This window comes from Prunus avium, chromosome 3, assembly GCF_965620075.1.
Source record: "Prunus avium chromosome 3, drPruAviu1.hap1.1, whole genome shotgun sequence".
NCBI lineage: Eukaryota > Viridiplantae > Streptophyta > Magnoliopsida > Rosales > Rosaceae > Prunus > Prunus avium.
Genome location: NC_142286.1, coordinates 25,255,899 through 25,277,332, shown reverse-complemented (window position 1 = coordinate 25,277,332; position 21,434 = coordinate 25,255,899). Strand labels below are relative to the sequence as shown.

Below are 21,434 nucleotides of genomic sequence, written 5' to 3'. Positions count from 1 at the left end.
AAGGCTCTACATTTCAGCTTCTGAGGGCTCTATCGGCTATCTACTGGCTCAGAACAACGAGTCTAAGCGTGAACAGGCCGTACATTATCTTAGCCGCACCCTTAATATAGCCAAGCTAAACTATTCACCAGTCGAAAAGCTGTGCTTGGTACTTTATTTCGCGACCACCAAGTTGCGTCATTATATGCTTCCTTCGGTCGTTCAGATCATTTCCATAACCAATCTTATCAAGTACATGATCACCAGGCCGATCATAAGCGGTCGAATTGGGAAATGGACGATGGCGTTATTAGAATTCACCTTCCAGTATGTGGCTCAGAAGTCAGTCAAGGGTTAGGCTTTGGCCGATTTTCTGGCTCTCCACCCGGCTCAAGGGCAGGAGGAGGAATTGGAAGTCGAGATCGGCATGGCCCGCATGGAGAAGAACTACTGGACCATGTACTTCGACGGCTCCAGTACCGAGACCACGTCTAGGGCCGGAATCGTGATCGAGTCCCCTCGGGGACAAAGGTGGCAATTCGCGTTCCAGCTTGATTTCAAATGCACCAATAATCAGGCCGAATATGAAGCACTCATCATCGACCTCGAAATTCTAAAGGAAATGAAGGTAACTCGCGTTTTGGTTTAAGGCGATTCTCAGCTGTTGATCAACCAACTGACTGGGGAATATCAATGCACAAGCGAGAATCTGACCACATATTACGTAATGTCCCTCAACACGGCCGACGAGTTTTCCAGAATCTCTTTCGTCCACGTGCCGCGTGCCGAAAACCACGAGACCAATGAAATGGCCCATGTTGCGTCAGGGGTAAACATTCTGGACGGCAATGTTGCGCCGATTCAGCTGCACCAAAATGGATTCAGCTGCATCCTCAACTTGTGATACTCGCAAGTGCACGAGCCGTTCGGTAGTATAACATATGTAAGTGCGAGGTCGATTCCACAGGGATTGGTGATTGAATAATCCAATTTAGTTTTCCTACACAAAACAGAAAAACAAGAAAGAAAATAAATAAAACAAGAAAGAAAGAAAAGAAAATAACTCAAGCAAATAAGTTCCCAAGTTCAATTAGATTAACGGATTGATTCTAGCTAAAGTATGATTAAGCCATGGTGTGTGGTCCTAACCTTGTATTCCTAATTCCCTAATTTGATCATCTGTTGTCTAACCTAAACTAAGCATTAGGAATCCATTAAGCATAGAAGAACATTTTAAACAACCAAGTATGTATCTAATCCCTGTTGTCGAATGTCCATACATACTCTTCCTATTCATAGTTCAATTCGAATTAAAGCATAGTGTCTACTCTTAATTCAAACCAAGATAGCTAACATGCAAGCCTAAATGGTGATCAATCATTCAAACTAGCATATTAACTTATAAGCATAATGAATAAGAACAAAAACCATAATTGAAACTTGGAAACTAATTAAACTTGAAAACTTAAGAAAAGAATTTACATTACAAAGAAAAAATAAATTACAACTAAGAAGCAAAAGGAAAGCTAGAATTGAGAACTAGAAAGCAAAACTAAGAGAATTTGAGGGAGAGAAGGGAGGGGAGCTCTAGAGAAGTGTTTGAGAGCTCCCCCCCTTGGGGGTGTTTTATGAAGCTTGAAGACTTCTCTATTTATAGGGCTAAGAGGGAGGAACATCATGATGAATTCCAACACCACCATTTCTCATTTAATACAATCCATAACTCACACTTCATCTTGTCTATGTTAGTGTAGTTGGAATCAATTCCATCCCCACTACAAGAAAAACACCCTTTACTGACGGCTAAAAAGCGTCACTAAAGCCATTAGATGACGGTTCCAAAAGCGTCAGGGACGCCACTGTCAGGAAAGGGTACCACTATACTTGACGCTTATTATCCGTCAAGAAATAGTGTTTCCTGACGGGTAAAAACCGTCAACTAAAGCTTTTCTTGTCGCTTAATAAGTATCAACAAATATATTTCCTGACATTTAATAAATCTTTCTTGACGGTTCTTAGCCGTCAAGATCTGTATAACTAAAATTTAAAAAAAATAAAATAAATAAATAAAAAAAAGAGCTTCCTAAACAACTAAAGTTTCAAAGAATTTAGTAGCTAAACGAATATATTAAAAAAATTACAAGCTGAAATTTAATATCCACTAAAATAGAATATTTAGGTACAAACATTCAAAAACTCGTAATAACATGTTAACTATCTTGAGAAATGATACTAAAAAAACATTAAAAAAAATTACATTGAAAACAATACATGCTGAAATAAACCAAACTATCTAGTATAGTAAAACGTAGAATTTCTAACTTAGAAGCTTGACTTTCCGTAGCACTTGTCTTTGTAGTTTAAGCCTCCATGTACACATCAATCTGCCAGTATAGGTAAGACATGAATTTAAAGAATTAAAAGATATAACCAATGAACACATCAACCTTGTCCAACACCAATAGAGTCTCATATCATGCACATATTCATTACCAAATATAAATGCCCACTTCTTTTGATTCAAATGCATAGAAGAACTTGAGAGGAAACTCCAATTTGTGTTGTTTAGAAAGTTATTTGGAATTCTATAATGAGAGGAAACTCAAAATTCTTACCAGCGAGAAAAATTATCAACACAATTAGCAAAAAAAGCATAAATCCAATTCCCTGAGCTTTCTTCTTCATGCAAAAGTTGGGTACCAACACGGACTGGAATTAAAAGCCAATTTAAATATTGGCACAGAGAGTATTATAACAACAATAACCTCTACATAAAAGCATTCATTTATGCAAATGCATGAATGTTTCTCAGTAGAAGAGAATGCCAAGTTACAAGAAACAACCCTATTGAGAAATCACAAAACCAACACATAATATCATATAATCTGCTTAGAAACAATATAACTCTCAAGCCTCAACAACACAATCGTCATTGAAACTGAACAGAGTTTTTACACTTGGGCTTGTTGGTGATTTGGAAGCAATTAGATACTGCTGAAGTGAAAAGAAAGGGATTATTCAATTTCTCCATCTCATATAGTCACTCTTCAAGATTTTCCTGTCTTAAGGCATATAAAATATTAAAGCATTACCCTGAGTGATACCTAGATTAGCATATGCATGAATGTCAGCTACAACATTCGCATCATCTAAAATCTGCAAAAAAAACAAAAGTGAAAAAAATCTTGCGTTATTAGAATAAAAAATCAAAAGTGGAAAACTTATTTATGAAAGAAAATTAACAGCTCATTGAAAAAAAAACCCCAAAACAGCTACTTTTGCATTTTCTAAAAAGAGCAAACAAGACCAACCGTAATAAACATGAAAATGCATCTTCATCTGTGATACCCAAGGCTTCGGTTGCTTTACAACTTAATTTGAGAGTGCGGGAAATTATATGTAGCCCACACCATCTTATGTCTGCGATTCTCTCTCATGACCCTATTCCTATTATACCACAAAATTCAAAATCACATACCAAACTTAAACAATTTCAATTCTCAGCCATATACTTGTTGGGCCCAATAAAGAATGAAAACTTTGCCAAAAAAAAAAAGAAAAAAAAAAGAATGAGAACTAAAATTAAAAGAGGAAATGGAACCAGATCTAAAACATAATAAATTGTGAGAAATAAATACATTTCCTGTAAGGCATTAGGGATTACCTCAAATCATTTCCATAATATTGATTTGTTGCCTTCCCAGCAAGACCTTGGAAATTAAAAAAACAAATAACAGAACTGAAATTCGTGAAAAATATATCAACAACAATAGTACCCAGCATGAAAAGAAGAATGTAACCCCAACTCTGTCCAAAACGCTGAGAATCAAGAAGAGACATGCATCAAAATGAAAAATTAGTTTTATAAATGATTTGAACAGCAGTCCTGTTGATGCTCAAAATGGTTGGGCCAAGATTGAGTCCAACTTAGTGATGAGGTGTGATGGATGATGGTTGAAGGTTTGGACCTTCAACGTGTATGTGAGGACTTGGCCAATTTATAAATATACAAAAGACAAGATATATGTGGTTCACCCTTAATGAATGGGCTACGTCCACAGAGAAGATGTTCTCATTATGATATTCTTTACATTTGTATAAGGGGATTAAACCCAAAGATAAATGGAAGAAGGCCTAGGGCCTAAGGTACAAAGTTAGGAGTCTGGAGCCCAGGGGTCAAGTCCCCGGGTTTGGAGACCCAGGACTCGAAGGCCAGACTAACAGGAGAGTCCTGAAGAGGGAGCCCAGCTCAGTTTCAGATCCCCTCTTAAGTGGAGAGTGGTATGCTTTTATAGGTGAGAGGGAGTCTTCACTTCTTGTAGATTTCCGATGTGGGACTCCTCTTGCTTTGCTTAGAATTTCTTCTAGTTGCTTGGTCAGTTATGGTGTCAACAGTAGTCCCCCAAGTTCGCGAGTAAGAAGGTACTTCTTGCTTGGGGATTTGTAATTTTAAGTGCACTGGCCAAGCAACACCGTAGTTCATCTTCCAAATTGTATAGTGCACTATCCCCAGTCCCCCAAGTCCCCGGGTAAGAAGGACTTTGGAGGGAAAGAAGTTGCAACAAAAATTGAAGTGGTTTGCAAGTCTAAAAAAAAAAATTTCTTTTTTCTTTTTTTTTTTTTTTTTTTTTTGTGTGGCTAGGTCAGCCAAGTAGGCACCTCCACCTTCTGCATGCTTCCTGCCGTTCGGCCTTTTTTTTTTTTTTTTTTTTTTTTTTTTTGTTTTTTTTTTGGGGGTGGCTAGGTAGCCAAGTGAGCACTTCCAAATTCCTTCTACATGTTGCATACCGTTCGGCAGGTTCAATTTTTTTTTTTTTTTTTTTTTTTTTTTTTTTTTTTTTTTTTTTTTTTGTGGCTGGGTCAGCCAAGTAGGCACCTCCCCAAAATTCCTTCTGAACGGTGCAATTTTTTTTTTTTTTGGGTGGCTAGGTGAGCCAAGTGCTAGCCAAGTGAGCACTTCCAAATTCCTTCTGCATGTTGCCTACCGTTCGGCAGGTTCAAATTTTTAGTTTTTTATTATATATATATATTTTTGATGGCTAGGTCAGCCATTTGCTTCGGTAAGGGAGCAAAGCTTGAGGGTTTAGCTTCCTTGCCGAACGGTAGGGAGCGTGGAGAGAAAAATAGAGTCCCACACGAGCTTGGCTTTTGAGGCTTCGGCATGGAATTGGAGCCAACATCAAGAGCTGGCCTTTTAATGTTTCGACGGGAGAGCTGGGCATTTTAGGAAGAGCCAGGTCATGTGGGTTTAGCCTGGGCATTTAGCAAGGGCTGGGTCGCAAGGGCTTCGGCAAGGAGTCTAGTTATAGTTTGGGCTGGCATGAGTGTCTAGGGGCTGGGAGATCTAGAAGCTGGGAGTTTTGGAATTTGGAAGGAGGCTAGGCTTCGCAAGGAGCCAAGCTGCAGATTTGGCTAGGCCTGAGTGTTGGGCTAGGCGAGGGACCAAGGTGCCGATCGGTAAGGGCCATCCATGGCTTTTATTGAGCCTGTTTTGCTCAAGATAGGGCTAGGCCTGAGTACTCAGCTTGGCGTTAGGAGTTTGTTTTGGAGCTGAGCCTTCGGAAGGGGGCTAGGTCCCTTGGATACTGACATAATTTTGGAGTTGGGATGGCGAAGGCGATACAAAGCTTTGCATGTTGCAAGGTAATGTTCCTAGGCTCGGGGTGCCGAATGTGGGCTTAGGCACGGGGGGTGCTGAAGGCATGTTGCAAGAGATGGGTTTAGGCACGGGGGTGCCGAAGGCAAAGGGGATGCTAAAGGCACAAGGGTGCCGAAGGCAGAGTGGTTTGCCAAATGCACAAGCTTGCATGTCGCAAGGCATTGTGCCTAGGCATGGAGGTGCCGAAGGTGTAAAGCTTGCACGTCGCAAGGCGATGTGTTTAGGCAAGGGGGTGCCGAATGTGAGCTTAGGCACAGGGGTGCCGAATGCGGGCTTAGGCACTGGGGTGCCGAATGCGGGCTTAGGCACTGGGGTGCCGAATGCGAGCTTAGGCACTGGGGTGCCGAATGCGAGCTTAGGCACTGGGGTGCCGAATGCGAGCTTAGGCACTGGGGTGCCGAAGGCGAGCTTAGGCACTGGGGTGCCGAAGGCGAGCTTAGGCACTGGGGTGCCGAAGGCGAGCTTAGGCACGGGGTGCCGAAGGTGAGCTCAGGCATGGGGGTGCCAAAGGTGGGCTTAGGCACGGGGGTGCAGAAGGGGAGCTTAGGCACGGGGGTGCCAAAGGTGTTCTTAGGCAAGAAGATGTCGAAGGTGAAACAAGCTTGCATGTGGCAAGGCATGGAGGTGCCAAAGGTAGGCTTAGGCACGGGGGCGCCAAAGGTGAGCTCAGGCATGGGGGTACAGAAGGTGAGCTTGGGCACGGGGGTGCAGAAGGTGAGCTTGGGCACTGGGGTGCCGAAGGTGGGCTTAGGCAAGAAGATGCCGAAGGTGGGCTTAGGCAAGAAGATGCCGAAGGTGAGCCTAGGCACGGGGGTGCAGAAGGTGGGCTTAGGCACGGGGGTGCCAAAGGGGAGTTCAGGCACGGGGGTGCCGAAGGTGAGCTCAGGCACGGGGGTGCCGAAGGTGAGCTCAGGCACGGGGGTGCCGAAGGTGAGCTCAGGCACGGGGGTGCCGAAGGTGGGCTTGGGCAAGAAGATGCCGAAGGTGAAACAAGCTTGCATGTGGCAAGGCATGGAGGTGCCAAAGGTAGGCTTAGGCACGGGGGTGCCGAAGGTGAGCTCAGGCTGCCAAAGGTAGGCTTAGGCACGGGGATGCCGAAGGTGAGCTCAGGCACGGGGGTACCGAAGGTGAGCTTGGGCACTGGGGTGCCGAAGGTGAGCTTGGGCACTGGGGTGCCGAAGGTGGGCTTAGGCAAGAAGATGCCGGAGGTGAGTTTTAGGTACGGGGGTGCCAAAGGTGGGCTTAGGCACGGGGGTGCAGAAGGTGAGCTTGGGCACGGGGGTGCCGAAGGTGAGCTTGGGCACGGGGGTGCCGAAGGTGAGCTTGGGCACGGGGGTGCCGAAGGTGTTAGACTTGCACGTCGCAATATAAAATGCCGAAGGGCGCGGGGTGGCGATGGTGCCAAGCTTTAATGTCGCAAGAGGAAGGGGCTAGGCATGAGAGTGCCGAAAGCATAAGACTTGCATGTCGCAATAAAGAATGCCGAAGGGCACGGGTTGCCGAAGGTGCCAAGCTTGCATGTCGCAAGAGGAATGGGCTAGGCACGAGGGTGCCAAAGGTGCTAAGCTTGCATGTTGCAAGAGAAAGTTGTTGGGCATGAGGGTGCCGAAGGTGCCAAGCTTGCGTGTCGCAAGACGAAGGGGCTAGGCACGAGGATGCCGAAGGCATAAGACTTGCATGTCGTAATATAAAATGCCAAAGGGCATGGGGTGCCGAAGGTGCCAAGCTTGATTGTCGCAAGAGGAAGTAGCTGGGCATGAGGATGCCAAAGGCATAAGACTTGCATGTCGCAATAATGCCGAAGGGCACGGGGTGCCGAAGGTGCCAAGCTTGCATGTCGCAAGAGGAAGTAGCTGGGCATGAGGATGCCGAAGGCATAAGACTTGCATGTCGCAATAATGCCGAAGGGCATGGGGTGCCGAAGGTGCCAAGCTTGCATGTCGCAAGAGGAAGGGGCTAGGCACGAGGACGCCGAAGGCATAAGACTTGCATGTCGCAATAATGCCGAAGGGTACGGGGTGCCGAAGGTGCCAAGCTTGCATGTCGCAAGAGGAATGGGCTAGGTACGAGGGTGCCAAAGTTGCTAAGCTTGCATGTTGCAAGAGAAAGTTGTTGGGCATGAGGGTGCCGAAGGTGCCAAGCTTGCGTGTCGCAAGACGAAGGGGCTAGGCACGAGGATGCCGAAGGCATAAGACTTGCATGTCGTAATATAAAATGCCGAAGGGCATGGGGTGCCGAAGGTGCCAAGCTTGCATGTCGCAAGAGGAAGTAGCTGGGCATGACGATGCCGAAGGCATAAGACTTGCATGTCGCAATAATGCCGAAGGGCACGGGGTGCCGAAGGTGCCAAGCTTGCATGTCGCAAGAGGAAGGGGCTAGGCACGAGGACGCCGAAGGCATAAGACTTGCATGTCGCAATAATGCCGAAGGGCACGGGGTGCCGAAGGTGCCAAGCTTGCATGTCGCAAGAGGAAGGGGCTGTTGCATTCCTAAAAGGACACAAATTAATGTGCAAACAACCAATTAAAAATACCCGCAAGTGCACGAATCTATCGAAGTATAGATTATGTAAGTACGGGGTCGATCCCACGAAGAACTTGTCGGCTTCCTATAAGTTCTAATTTGAGTACGTAAAGAACACTTATTTAACACACCACAAATGCACAAATGCAAAATGGAAACTAGAAATGAGTAAAGAAGTGTAAAAGAAATGGAACAACACAAGAAAACTAGAGAAAAACACAAACAGCACTTTCTATCACCCTTTTATCACCATTGGGACAGATTCGTTTCTCTATTTTTCCAGTTTCGACCTCTGTCCAGTGTTTTGCCTATAACTTTCCAACCGTTTGTCCAAAATTCACGTTCTTTATGCGGTTGGATTCAGCACAGAAAATGGAAGAACACAGCAAGGACCAAAAGTCCAAAACAATTACGGAAACAAATAAAATCAGTGACAAAGACACATAACGTGTCAAACACACAACTCACACACACATTGGGGGGGGGGGGGGGGGGGGGTTTGATTTGGTTCAAGTGACCTATTTCTATTGCATGAAAGTAAATGGACTTTGAATTTAAATGAGAATAGCAGAGATGAATTATCAAATTGTGAAATTAAAATGTAACAAACACTAGGGTTTCGGAATCCACCCTAAACAATTCTACCTATGTTCATGAATACTCAAGTGATGAACTCTAAACGTGTTGATGAAAATGTTCGCAATCAAGACCATGGGTCGTGGCTCAAGACGCATTGATTCTCTCTAATATACGTAAAGTGCATGGTTCGTGCTACAATACTTGTGCCCTCCCCATAACCGAACCTAGGTATGGTTCGTACTTCGATTCAATTACAAGGAGAACCCATTAAGTTCAAAGAGAATATGAACATCACAAGAATCCTAATAGCATGGTGTTTACATTAGGTATTCAAGAAACCAATTCACATGGATGATTCTTACTTCATCCATTTATTGCTTAGGATAACATGAAGATACACATAATCCCAACAATCTCAAGAAGCATGCTTTCAAAGATGGCCAACCAAGGAAAAACACACATCAAGGATAGATTAATTTGGTGAATTGGAATTCATCAACAATATCTAGAAATTCATACACTCAAGTATCAAAACAATAAGGTAATCATGTTTAGGGCTTCAACCTAAGCCCTAGCTATGGAGTTTAGTTGCTCATACTTATTTCAAATACAAACTCAAAATAAAATTAGAAAGAGTTTACAGATTTTGAGAAAATGATGAAAGCTTCAAGGTCATCAATGGTGGAAGCTTTCTTCTCCACTTTGCTTGGCTGCACCTTGGCTTTCTCCTAGCTCCAAGCTCTCCAAAATCTGCTCTCAATGTGTAGCATGATAGAATGGATAGGCTACCCACGTTCAAAACCTCTCCCACTTCAGATTGCACTTCCCTTTGCTCCTTTGCTCATCATTTCCAGCTCACACTTTAATTATAAAACTCATTCTTTCCTCTAAAGCCTTTGCCCATTGTCCCCTTGCCATGATGAAGCTTTGACTTCACAAAGATGCCAAAAGCTTCAGAAAATATCTCATTTACAAAGGTAATTCCTTGTTACCAAGAGTTATGGTAACAAGAAATTAAGATGACATAAAGGAGGTAAAAGCTGGCCAAATCCGGATTTCCAGAGCTGTGGTAACATGCTGGATTGGTTGGATAGGCAATACTTGTCCAATGGAGCTCAAATTTGGATATGTTGTAGTTAACATCCATTGGAACAAGTCTCATGAAGATCATGACCTCATCCGAGCACCAGAGCATGTTGATCCCAGGCCAAGAAGTTGACCTACGAAAATGAACAAAAACAGAATTTATAACTAATAATGCACTTTTAGCTCATTTTCATCCCAACCAAGGTAAAATCTAAGAAAACACAAAAAGGAAGTAAAAAGCTATAAAATGTCAAGAACTAACTCAAAATAGTGAGTGAATAACATGAAAAATCATGTGTAAAAATGAACCGAACAAACTTCCCAAACTTATCTTTTGCTAGTCCTCGAGCAAAACAGAAACTAAAACAAGATTCGAAACAAAACTTTCCGAACACTTTCCAAAGAGAGAGTGACTTATGCAAATGACTTAAAAGTTTTCACAAGAAAAACTCAGTTTAGACATTATTCACAAGGCAGCAAAGTTCAGAACACAACATGTTCAAAGTGTAGTAGTGTGATGGCCAAATGGAACTCATTCTCCAATTTCAGTTTTCACACAACTTCAAAAATCATACCAAGCACAAATGTAACTTCAAATCTCACAAAAGTTGTCCTCTCACAAATGAATCACTCGGAAGAGGGGTACAATGCATCACTCAATAGTAAATATGAGAATAGAGTTAAACCATACGGGACTTAACTCACAATTGGCAAGATGAAAAACATGCATGAATATGATCTCAAGAAGGATGCCAAACACTTAAAAGCAGAATGTGTACAATTCAACCACATGACATTTAGGATCAATTTAGGTCTTTATTATAGGTTGTAATGGGGCTAAGGGTGTAAGGTGAGTAAGAAATGAAGGATAAGGATACAACAAAGTCCAAGGAACTCACAATGTAAGAGCATATAATCGTTGACTAAAAGACTTTGAAACATCACGCTTGAGATTTTCATTCATTTTTTTTTTTTTGTGTGGTCAATTAGACCACAAAGCCTTATACCTCCACAAAATTTTGATTCACACTCCTTCATTCCATTCGAACAACCAAGAAACATGGAATTGAATTTGAAACCATTGCCACTTAACCACAACTTTTCTCTTTTCTTTCACCCTTTGAGTGAAGTACTCTTCTTTTTTTCTTTTTTTTTTTCGAAATGTAATAACAAACTTCCCAAACTTAGCATGAAAAACACATCTAAATTAAAGCTCACGAGTTCCTTAGAAAGGTAAATTCTTGTTTTTCAGGCTAAGGCTAGAAGTAAAAATTGGTTACTTGAAAGAAAAGGCATACATAAAGGCTCAAGGTGGTTAACAATGGAAAATCATGCTTAAGCATGCATAGGGTTAGCTTGAAAGGCACAAACGGTCCAAAGAGGGCCTTAATATCATTTCTCAAATGTCATGTAATCAAATTGCACAATAATGAATGTCTTTTAAGTGCTCAACCAAGTCAATGAATAATGAGATCAAACAACAACTCGGATGACAAGAAAAAAAAAAGAATACGTGTATAACACTCATGAATTGAAGCAAAAGGCTCAAAGCTCACATTATTTATGGTTATACAAGTCTAATTCATGCTTGATACAATTCTTTGGATCATGCAAGTCCCTCAACTGGAGAATTATGAAACAAGTGGCAAGTGCATAGAGGGTTTCAAACATATCATGCTAGAACGATGCCATTTAGTGAATAATAAATTATTATTATTATTATTTTTTAAAGCATTTTCAATCAAGTCATTTAAACATTCATCACAATCTCATCATATATGTCCAGAAAGTGACTTAAGAACAAAAAGACTCAAAACAGAAAAGAAAACAAAATAAAAGAAAGTAAGAATTTAAGTGAAACGAAAAAGACTTGCTATCCCTTCCCAAACTTAGAAACAAACATTGTCCTCAATGTTAAAGAATTCAGGCATCAACAATGTTATAACAAGAATTAAAGGGATTAAAGCAAGTAAATACAAGAACAAAAAAGAAAAACAACTACAACACGGTTGCAAAAACAAAAACAAAAACGAAACCAAACAGAAACAAATAAAACAGTAAGCCCTAACAACAGTCTTACACATGCAGAAATCCAACCCAATGAAACGCACAAACCAAATGAAAGCCCAACCCAAACGAAAGCCCAAAAGCGAAGAAAGTATATAAAACAAAGAAACCAAGTCAGAAGCATAAAGAGCGAGAACTCAGAAAAATAGAAAAAGTGGGCCCTGATGTCTCGGCACCTGTGAGTCACGGGATACAAAGTGAGAGACGTGTCGACAAGCAGAGGTCTCTCTCACGTTCCCAAGCCAGAATTATTGGCTTCATAGGAAGGCGTGACGACTTTCGTTTCTCAAAAGCGCTGAAAGGCAGAACTGTAATTAAAGGGGTTGGGGACCAGGTGAGGTGACCTAAGGGGATAAGCTGTAAGGGCCGCGCAAAACGCAGAAGCGCAGTGGCTAGGGTTACGTAAAAATTAACTCTATAAAAGAAGAAAAGAAAGAGTTAGGGAAGAACACACAAACTCAGAAACACACAAAAGAGAAAAGAAAGACAAAAGAAAGTAAGAGTTGAAATGGCGTCTTCCTACCCATTCTCGTTGGATCTCAACCTAGCTCCACCGACTCAGACTCGGGGCCAAGCAGTGGCACCAGTGTGGATGCCCTACTTTGCCTCCGCACGGGGGCACGTGACAGTGAATGACTCGATACTGCTGGACAACGATGTTGCCCTTGGAGTTGCTAGAAATCTAGTGACTCCCAAGGATATACGGGTGCTGGGAGCAAGGGATGACAACCAGGTCGTGAGCGATGCTCTGGCACTAAGCGTGCAAAGCACCGCAACAGTCGCAAGTGTGGGTCATCGCCTACTTGCGAAGTCCCATGAGGTAGAGGTGCTGAGAGGTCAGTTGGCGGCAGAGCGAAGTATGGTGGAAGAGTGCCAGAGTATTATTAAAAGCTTAAAAAGGGAAAGGGCAAGGATAGTGGAGGTGAATCGACACCAGCTGGAGGCGTTGCGGGAAGAGAACAAAAATCTCTCAAAGATGGTAAGTGTTTACGCCCATGACATGAGAAAGCAGCTGGAGGACCTGGACCAACCGGGTAAACGCAAGAAAACAGATCGCGAGAATAGGTACGCTCAAGCTAAGAGTGCGATCTTTGGGAGCTCGAGTGATGAGCCCCAAGAGGCTGTGCGTGAAGCCCCGGAAGAGGATAGCCATAGGGCCAAACTCAAAGGTCCCATGGTCGAGACACCGAGCACTGTGAAAGAATAATTCTAGTGTATTATTGGTGTGCCTGTTTGTCTTTGCCCTTTCCGTGTTTTTTTTTTTTTTTCGTTTTCGGAAATGAAATAAAAGAAAAGAAAGTTGCAAAAGACAAAGAAGAAAAACAAAACGCACTTCCCAAACTGGAATAAAGGGAATGCGACAAACGAAAAAGAACAAATCACAGTTCCCCAACTGAAATAAAACAAAGACGACAAACTAAAAAGAAATCAAAACACAATGCACCAGAAAACAGGAAGGAAAAGAAAGTAAAGTGAAAGCAGAAATGCTTCCCTTTTAACTTGACGCAACCGCAAATTGCTCCGGAAATGTAAAGTGGTGTCGACTCCCTTATGAGCATAAGTCTATTTAAACCACTTCTCGGTTGAAAGGAGGAGTACCCTGCATTTCATCCTGCAAACTCAAGAAAAACCATCAAATAGTCCAGACATAAAAATCAATGGCATCCCCAGATATGCTTATTGATGACCTTAACCTTGAGTTGTCGCTTGCACCACCAAATGCCCAGATACGGGCTCCTCCAAACCCTATCTTCCCAAACTCCTCATACCATCATGGCTCGGCCTCAAACTTCTCTGAGGCGGTGCCGTGTAGGGCAGTACTGCCGGAAGGCATGACTGTCAGCAGACTTACAGTGGCGGATCATCTGCATGTGGCGCAGAGGTCTGACAAGATGGCAGTGGACGAGTCTCACAATTTAACCGTGCTCCATGCGGTCTCGGCTGCCAATTTGGGCATGCGCCTACTGGCGAGAACACGAGAGTGCGGGGCACTGAGTGAGGAGGTGGCGGCCCTGAAAGCTCTGGTGGCGGACCTGCAGAAGCGGCTCTACAGTGCCAATCAACATGTAGAGATGCTGCAAAAAAGGAATGAAGATCATGTAGAGCTGCTGCAGATCCTACAAGCAAGAATAAACAGAGGCAATTAGCGGAAGCCTCAGGTGGCGCAGAATGCAACAATGAACATGTGATTAGGAATTTAATGTACGCATTTTCACTATTGTGTTTGTAATCACATGTTACGAAATAGAATAAGCATTCACGCCCAATTCCTGATTGTGCATTAATGAATTGAAAACACTTCCCAAACTTATATGAAACACTGTTTAAAAAAAAAAGGAGATTGAAGATTAAACAATGTCATATAGAAAAATTGGGATGGACAAAAAGAAAATAAACAATCACAAACTTCAATAAAGAAGAAAAACAAAGAAAAACAAGTTAGAAACACAAACAAGTAAAGGAAAGCAAAAGTATGAAAAACAAAGAGAAACAACAAGAAAATCCTAATTACCTTGGTTGGAAAATTGTAACCCTAACTCAAAAAAATAAATAAATAAATAAATAAAAAATAAAAGAAAGTTTGAGTCTAGAGAAACTCCACTTTGAAGCGATTAGGACGACAACAAACTTCTCTGTTCACCTTGGGTTGCCTCCCAAGAAGCGCTAAGTTTAAAGTCTTTTGCCGGACTTCCACCATACTATGGTCACTTGGGGGGCTTTGGCTCAATCGCTTCCTTGTGCCGAACATGAAGTTTCTTCAAATCTCTTTGCCATCTAATCAACCCATTTCGTATTCTTTTCTTTTTATGCGCGTGAGTAGATTTCAAAAGTAATTTTAAGCGCTCTTCAATACGTGGATTAGATGGATGAGGCACATATTTAGGATTGGGTGGCCTTCTCATTTGAGTAGAAGGAATGACATTGACCATGTGATTGGTACTTGGAACATGGATGTTCAGCTTGTCTTTCTCTAGTACTTCAAAAATAGAATAAGACATTAGATTAATTGAAGCACCTAAATCAAGTAAAGGTTTCTCAAACAATTTATCACCAATTATACAAGGAATTGTGAAACTTCCTGGATCTTGTAAATTGGGAGGAAGCTTCTTTTGCAAAACAGCAGAAACATCTTCTGTTAATGCAACAGTTTCGTATTCCTTGAGCTTGTTTGCATCCAAGGAAGGAATGTTGACTTGCACTTGCTTGAAAGTTTCCAATATGTCCTTGGCATGTTGATTTTTCCTAGAACTCATCAACCTGTGAGGAAAAGGAGCATGTAAGATATCTTCATCAGTAGGTTCACGACATACCTTCTCCCTTCTTGCCCTTCTTGCAAGTTCATGCTTTGGGATCCACTCAAGTGAAGATGCTGCTTGTTTATCTTCCCCCTTGTTGATTTCATCCTTTTCCTTAGGCCCAAACACTTGCTCAACCTGCATCTCATCATTATTTTGAATTAGACTTTCAGAACTATTAACCTCACAAATTGCCTTACCAGTTCTCAAGATAATTGCTTGAACATGCTCATGCCCGGTTGGTATCACTGTTTGGTTAGGCATCATCCCAACTTCCCTTTGGCTCAAAGCTGTAGCAATTTGCCCCACTTGATTTTCTAGATTGGCAATGGCCTTATCCATTTTCTGCATGTGGGTATCATTCCTCTGCATGTGGGTGTCATTCCTCTGCATGATGAAACTATCTGTGTTTCTAACCATTGAAGCAACAATTTCTTCCAAAGTTGGTCCTTGAGGTGGTTGGTGAGATTGACTAAGTGGTGGTGGATTATAATATTGGGGTTGACCATAAGGTGGCCAAGTATTATGTTGGCCTTGATATGGTTGATATGACCCTTGTTGAAAATTTGGATTGTCGGTCCACCAGAAGTTTGAATGATTTCTCCACTCCGGATTGTATGTTTGTCGGAAATATTCATTCATAGGCAACTCATTATGAAATGAGCCAAAAACATTTGCTTCCTCCATCACAAATTTATTGGAGTATTCTTACATAGTAAGTTCCACAATTTCAGTTGCGGCTGCCATTGGAGATGGTGGAGGTGACTCCTCGGATGTTCCTAGAAGAAAAAGAAACAAAAACAAATCAAGATAAAATGAAACAACAATCAATAAACAAAAATAAAACTAAGTACTCTAAACATACTCAAACAAAACAGATAAGCAACCGTGCCAGTTCCCCGGCAACAGCGCCAAAAATTGTTGCATTTCTAAAAGGACACAAATTAATGTGCAAACAACCAATTAAAAATACCCGCAAGTGCACGAATCTATCGAAGTATAGATTATGTAAGTACGGGGTCGATCCCACGAAGAACTTGTCGGCTTCCTATAAGTTCTAATTTGAGTACGTAAAGAACACTTATTTAACACACCACAAATGCACAAATGCAAAATGGAAACTAGAAATGAGTAAAGAAGTGTAAAAGAAATGGAACAACACAAGAAAACTAGAGAAAAACACAAACAGCACTTTCTATCAACCTTTTATCACCATTTGGACAGATTCGTTTCTCTATTTTTCCAGTTTCGACCTCTGTCCAGTGTTTTGCCTATAACTTTCCAACCGTTTGTCCAAAATTCACGTTCTTTATGCGGTTGGATTCAGCATAGAAAATGGAAGAACACATCGCGGACCAAAAGTCCAAAACAATTACGGAAACAAATAAAATCAGTGACAAAGACACATAACGTGTCAAACACACAACTCACACACACATTGGGGGGGGGGGGGGGGGGGGGTTTGATTTGGTTCAAGTGACCTATTTCTATTGCATGAAAGTAAATGGACTTTGAATTTAAATGAGAATAGCAGAGATGAATTATCAAATTGTGAAATTAAAATGTAACAAACACTAGGGTTTCGGAATCCACACTAAACAATTCTACCTATGTTCATGAATACTCAAGTGATGAACTCTAAACGTGTTGATGAAAATGTTCGCAATCAAGACCATGGGTCGTGGCTCAAGACGCATTGATTCTCTCTAATATACGTAAAGTGCATGGTTCGTACTACAATACTTGTGCCCTCCCCATAACCGAACCTAGGTATGGTTCGTACTTCGATTCAATTACAAGGAGAACCCATTAAGTTCAAAGAGAATATGAACATCACAAGAATCCTAATAGCATGGTGTTTACATTAGGTATTCAACAAACCAATTCACATGGATGATTCTTACTTCATCCATTTATTGCTTAGGATAACATGAAGATACACATAATCCCAACAATCTCAAGAAGCATGCTTTCAAAGATGGCCAACCAAGGAAAAACACACATCAAGGATAGATTAATTTGGTGAATTGGAATTCATCAACAATATCTAGAAATTCATACACTCAAGTATCAAAACAATAAGGTAATCATGTTTAGGGCTTCAACCTAAGCCCTAGCTATGGAGTTTAGTTGCTCATACTTATTCCAAATACAAACTCAAAATAAAATTAGAAAGAGTTTACAGATTTTGAGAAAATGATGAAAGCTTCAAGGTCATCAATGGTGGAAGCTTTCTTCTCCACTTTGCTTGGCTGCACCTTGGCTTTCTCCTAGCTCCAAGCTCTCCAAAATCTGCTCTCAATGTGTAGCATGATAGAATGGATAGGCTACCCACGTTCAAAACCTCTCCCACTTCAGATTGCACTTCCCTTTGCTCCTTTGCTCATCATTTCCAGCTCACACTTTAATTATAAAACTCATTCTTTCCTCTAAAGCCTTTGCCCATTGTCCCCTTGCCATGATGAAGCTTTGACTTCACAAAGATGCCAAAAGCTTCAGAAAATATCTCATTTACAAAGGTAATTCCTTGTTACCAAGAGTTATGGTAACAAGAAATTAAGATGACACAAAGGAGGTAAAAGCTGGCCAAATCCGGATTTCCAGAGCTGTGGTAACATGCTGGATTGGTTGGATAGGCAATACTTGTCCAATGGAGCTCAAATTTGGATATGTTGTAGTTAACATCCATTGGAACAAGTCTCATGAAGATCATGACCTCATCCGAGCACCAGAGCATGTTGATCCCAGGCCAAGAAGTTGACCTACGAAAATGAACAAAAACAGAATTTATAACTAATAATGCACTTTTAGTGGGTGACCCTAAACCCTCATTTTCATCCCAACCAAGGTAAAATCTAAGAAAACACAAAAAGGAAGTAAAAAGCTATAAAATGTCAAGAACTAACTCAAAATAGTGGGTGAATAACATGAAAAATCATGTGTAAAAATGAACCGAACAGGGGCTAGGCACGAGGACGCCGAAGGCATAAGACTTGCATGTCGCAATAATGCCGAAGGGCACGGGGTGCCGAAGGTGCCAAGCTTGCATGTCGCAAGAGGAAGGGGCTAGGCACGAGGACGCCGAAGGCATAAGACTTGCATGTCGCAATAATGCCGAAGGGCACGGGGTGCCGAAGGTGCCAAGCTTGCATGTCGCAAGAGGAAGTAGCTGGGCATGAGGATGCCGAAGGCATAAGACTTGCATGTCGCAATAATGCCGAAGGGCACGGGGTGCCGAAGGTGCCAAGCTTGCATGTCGCAAGAGGAGGTGTGCCGAAGGGAGCCAAAGGGGGTCTGGGCTAGGCAAGGAAGCGGTGAGGGCCTAGGGTCTGAGCTCAGTTTCGACAAGGGAGCCAAGGTTGGGCCTAGGCTAGGTAAGTGTTTTGCCCTGTGGCATGAGCTTTCTAGGTGGGTCTTGGCTTAACCTCCTGCAAGTTTTGTGGAGCTGGGCTTCGAGAGGCAACAGGCTGGAGCGGGGCCCTGAAGCTTTGGCAGGTTGATGTGATGTTTGAGTTTGACTCCTGATTGCTTCGGCACAGATAATACTGAATGGTTAAAGATGACGATTGGAGGGGTGCCGAAGGGCACTGAAGGAAGGGAGAACGACATAAGCCTTTTGTGTCAATTCCCACAGACGACGCCAAACTGTTGATGCTCAAAATGGTTGGGCCAAGATTGAGTCCAACTTAGTGATGAGGTGTGATGGATGATGGGTGAAGGTTTGGACCTTCAGCGTGTATGTAAGGACTTGGCCAATTTATAAATATACAAAAGACAAGATATATGTGGTTCACCCTTAATGAATGGGCTACGTCCACAGAGAAGATGTTCTCATTATGATATTCTTTACATTTGTACAAGGGGATTAGACCCAAAGATAAATGGAAGAAGGCCTAGGGCCTAAGGTACAAAGTTAGGAGTCTGGAGCCCAGGGGTCAAGTCCCCGGGTCTGGAGACCCAGGACTCGAAGGCCAGGCTAACAGGAGAGTCCTGAAGAGGGAGCCCAGCTCAGTTTCGGATCCCCTCTTAAGTGGAGAGTGGTATGATTTTATAGGTGAGAGGGAGTCTTCACTTCTTGTAGATTTCCGATGTGGGACTCCTCTTGCTTTGCTTAGAATTTCTTCTAGTTGCTTGGTCAGTTATGGTGTCAACAAGTCCCTTTTGCAAGCAGTAGAACCCTGGATTCATAAAAAAAAATTGAACACCCATAAACATCGAATTCATATCAGTGAATGAAAGCAGACCAAACATTTCAAGTGCTCTTCCAATTCGGTATAAGAGTCCTCAAAAAGTAGAAATTAAGCAAAGAACTGGATGTGTACAAATTCAGATCAGTAAAAGATAGAGCAAAGGCTAGATAAGTGTAAATGGCTTCATCTAAAACTGGATGACCGAGAAAAGAATAACAAGCATCACCATTACCACACTCTTCAACTTGAAATCCATAAAAATTAAAAAATTAAACCTAAAAAACAAATCATATTCCCAGAAAAAGACCTAGAAATTCTTTTTTCAGAAACTTCCCCAATTTCTACATAATTCAAAAATAGATATTACAAAAAACATAATTAGGGCTTACAATGGAGGAAGAGAGACTGAGCGAGGGGTGAGCGAGCCACTGAGAGAGCACGAGCTAGCCACAAAGATAGAGAAACAGAGGCAGAGCAAGAGTGAGAAAGAAAGAGCGAAAGAGAAGAGAGAAATCGTGAGAGCGAGAGAAGGAACGAGAGAAGAGAGAGAGAGGGAGACAGAGTGATAATGAAAATGAAAGTGAGAGAGCGAGAGTGCGAGTGAGAAAGAGAGAGTGCTTTTGAAAAATTGGGGTTTCACTCGTGAAAAATCAGATCCCGCTTTTTTTTTTAGTGCCCGCCCACAATCGCTTCTTTTTCTTTTTCTCTTATAGCGTTTCCTCTGCTATAACTTAAGGAAAATGCTAGGGAGACCAACTTGGGAGACCAACTTGGGATACCAACTCTCTAATAGAGCGTGGGACCCATTGTATTGGTGGGCTCCACCTCTATTAGAGAGTTGGTACCCAAGTTGGTCTCCCAAGTTGGTCTCCCTAGCATGACCCATAACTTAATGATATCTTCATTTTTTATTTTTTATTTTTATTTTTTTTGGTCTGAGACTAGCTTGTTTAAAGCGTCAGCTTTTGTTTTTTCTCTTTTTCTCTTTTTCCTAAGGGGGTTTTATAGAAAGTGTCAATTATACAAGGGTTTTAATTGACGTTTTTTATAAAACGTCAAGAAAAAGTGATATAGAGTTGACGTTCTTTATAAAATGTCAAGGAAAGTGATATATAGTTGACATTTCTTGTAAAACGTCATGAAAACCTACTATATAGTTGACGCTTTTTAAAAAGCGTCAAAGCTTCATAGAATAGGTGATGGTTTTGCAAAAAGCGTCAACTATTAAGTGTCAACTAAGGCCCATTTTCTTGTAGTGCCCATACTTCTTTTGCTGCACCTCAAGCTTTCTTCACATGGGATTTCAAAGGTGTTTAATTTGTGGCTGCCTTTTGCTGCCAACCCATGTGGGTTTTCTTTTGGTTGCTGGAAAAAACGATTCTTCTGAACCAGGCTTGGTGTAGGAAGGCCTGAGGTTTCAATATGTATCCAATGGGGCTCAACTTTGGATATGTCATAAGGGCAAGGCTCTAGCAAGAACCTCTAAATGAGGACTTAATATGAGAACACCGTTGGATATAATCCAACGGCTTTCCAAAAAGCAGTTGCAACTGAAATTATTGCACTGAAACACTCCCTTCATCCGCATGCTTTCTCCTCTCTTCCTCCAAAAATATCACTCCCTCCAAACAGATGCTCTCTTGAAGAACACAATTTTTATTTTCTGGTTTGATATTCTCCTCCCTCCCTCCCTACGGTCTACCCATCTAATTCTCTATTATCCTTCTTCTTTCGCATGCTATGTTCTCTCTCCCTTCAAAAATATTCATTCCTCCAAAAAACAGATGCTCTGTTGAAGAACACCATTTTTATTTTTTTTTGGTTTGATATTATCCTCCCTCCATCCCTACGGTCTACCCCTCTAATTCTCTTTTTTTTCTTCCTCTTGAGCATGCTCTGTCCTCTCTCCCTCCAAAAATATCCCTTCCTCCAAAAAAACAGATACTCTCTTGAAGAACAACATTTTTTTTCCTGGTTTAATCTTCTCCTCCCTCCCTCCCCCATGGTGTACCCCTGCAATTCTCTTTTCTTTTTTCTTCTTGTTTGGTCATTCAT

The 21,434-nt window shown here is 41.9% G+C and overlaps 1 long non-coding RNA gene across 5 annotated transcripts; it reads right to left on the bottom strand.

The window, feature by feature from the left end:
* Nucleotides 1-2,107: 2,107 nt before the first annotated feature.
* LOC110761414 (uncharacterized) lies at nt 2,108-20,067 on the bottom strand. 5 transcript variants are annotated; one of them, XR_015834360.1, is made up of 4 exons: nt 19,769-20,067; nt 3,644-3,689; nt 3,291-3,426; nt 2,108-3,135 (listed from the first exon to the last, which is right to left on the bottom strand). It is a non-coding gene; the product is annotated as an uncharacterized LOC110761414 (long non-coding RNA). The 5 variants fall into 5 exon arrangements; XR_015834363.1 differs by lacking the exon at nt 19,769-20,067 and adding an exon at nt 3,780-3,871; XR_015834362.1 differs by lacking the exon at nt 19,769-20,067 and adding an exon at nt 3,780-3,866 and having other exon boundaries at nt 3,644-3,718.
* Nucleotides 20,068-21,434: the final 1,367 nt, after the last annotated feature.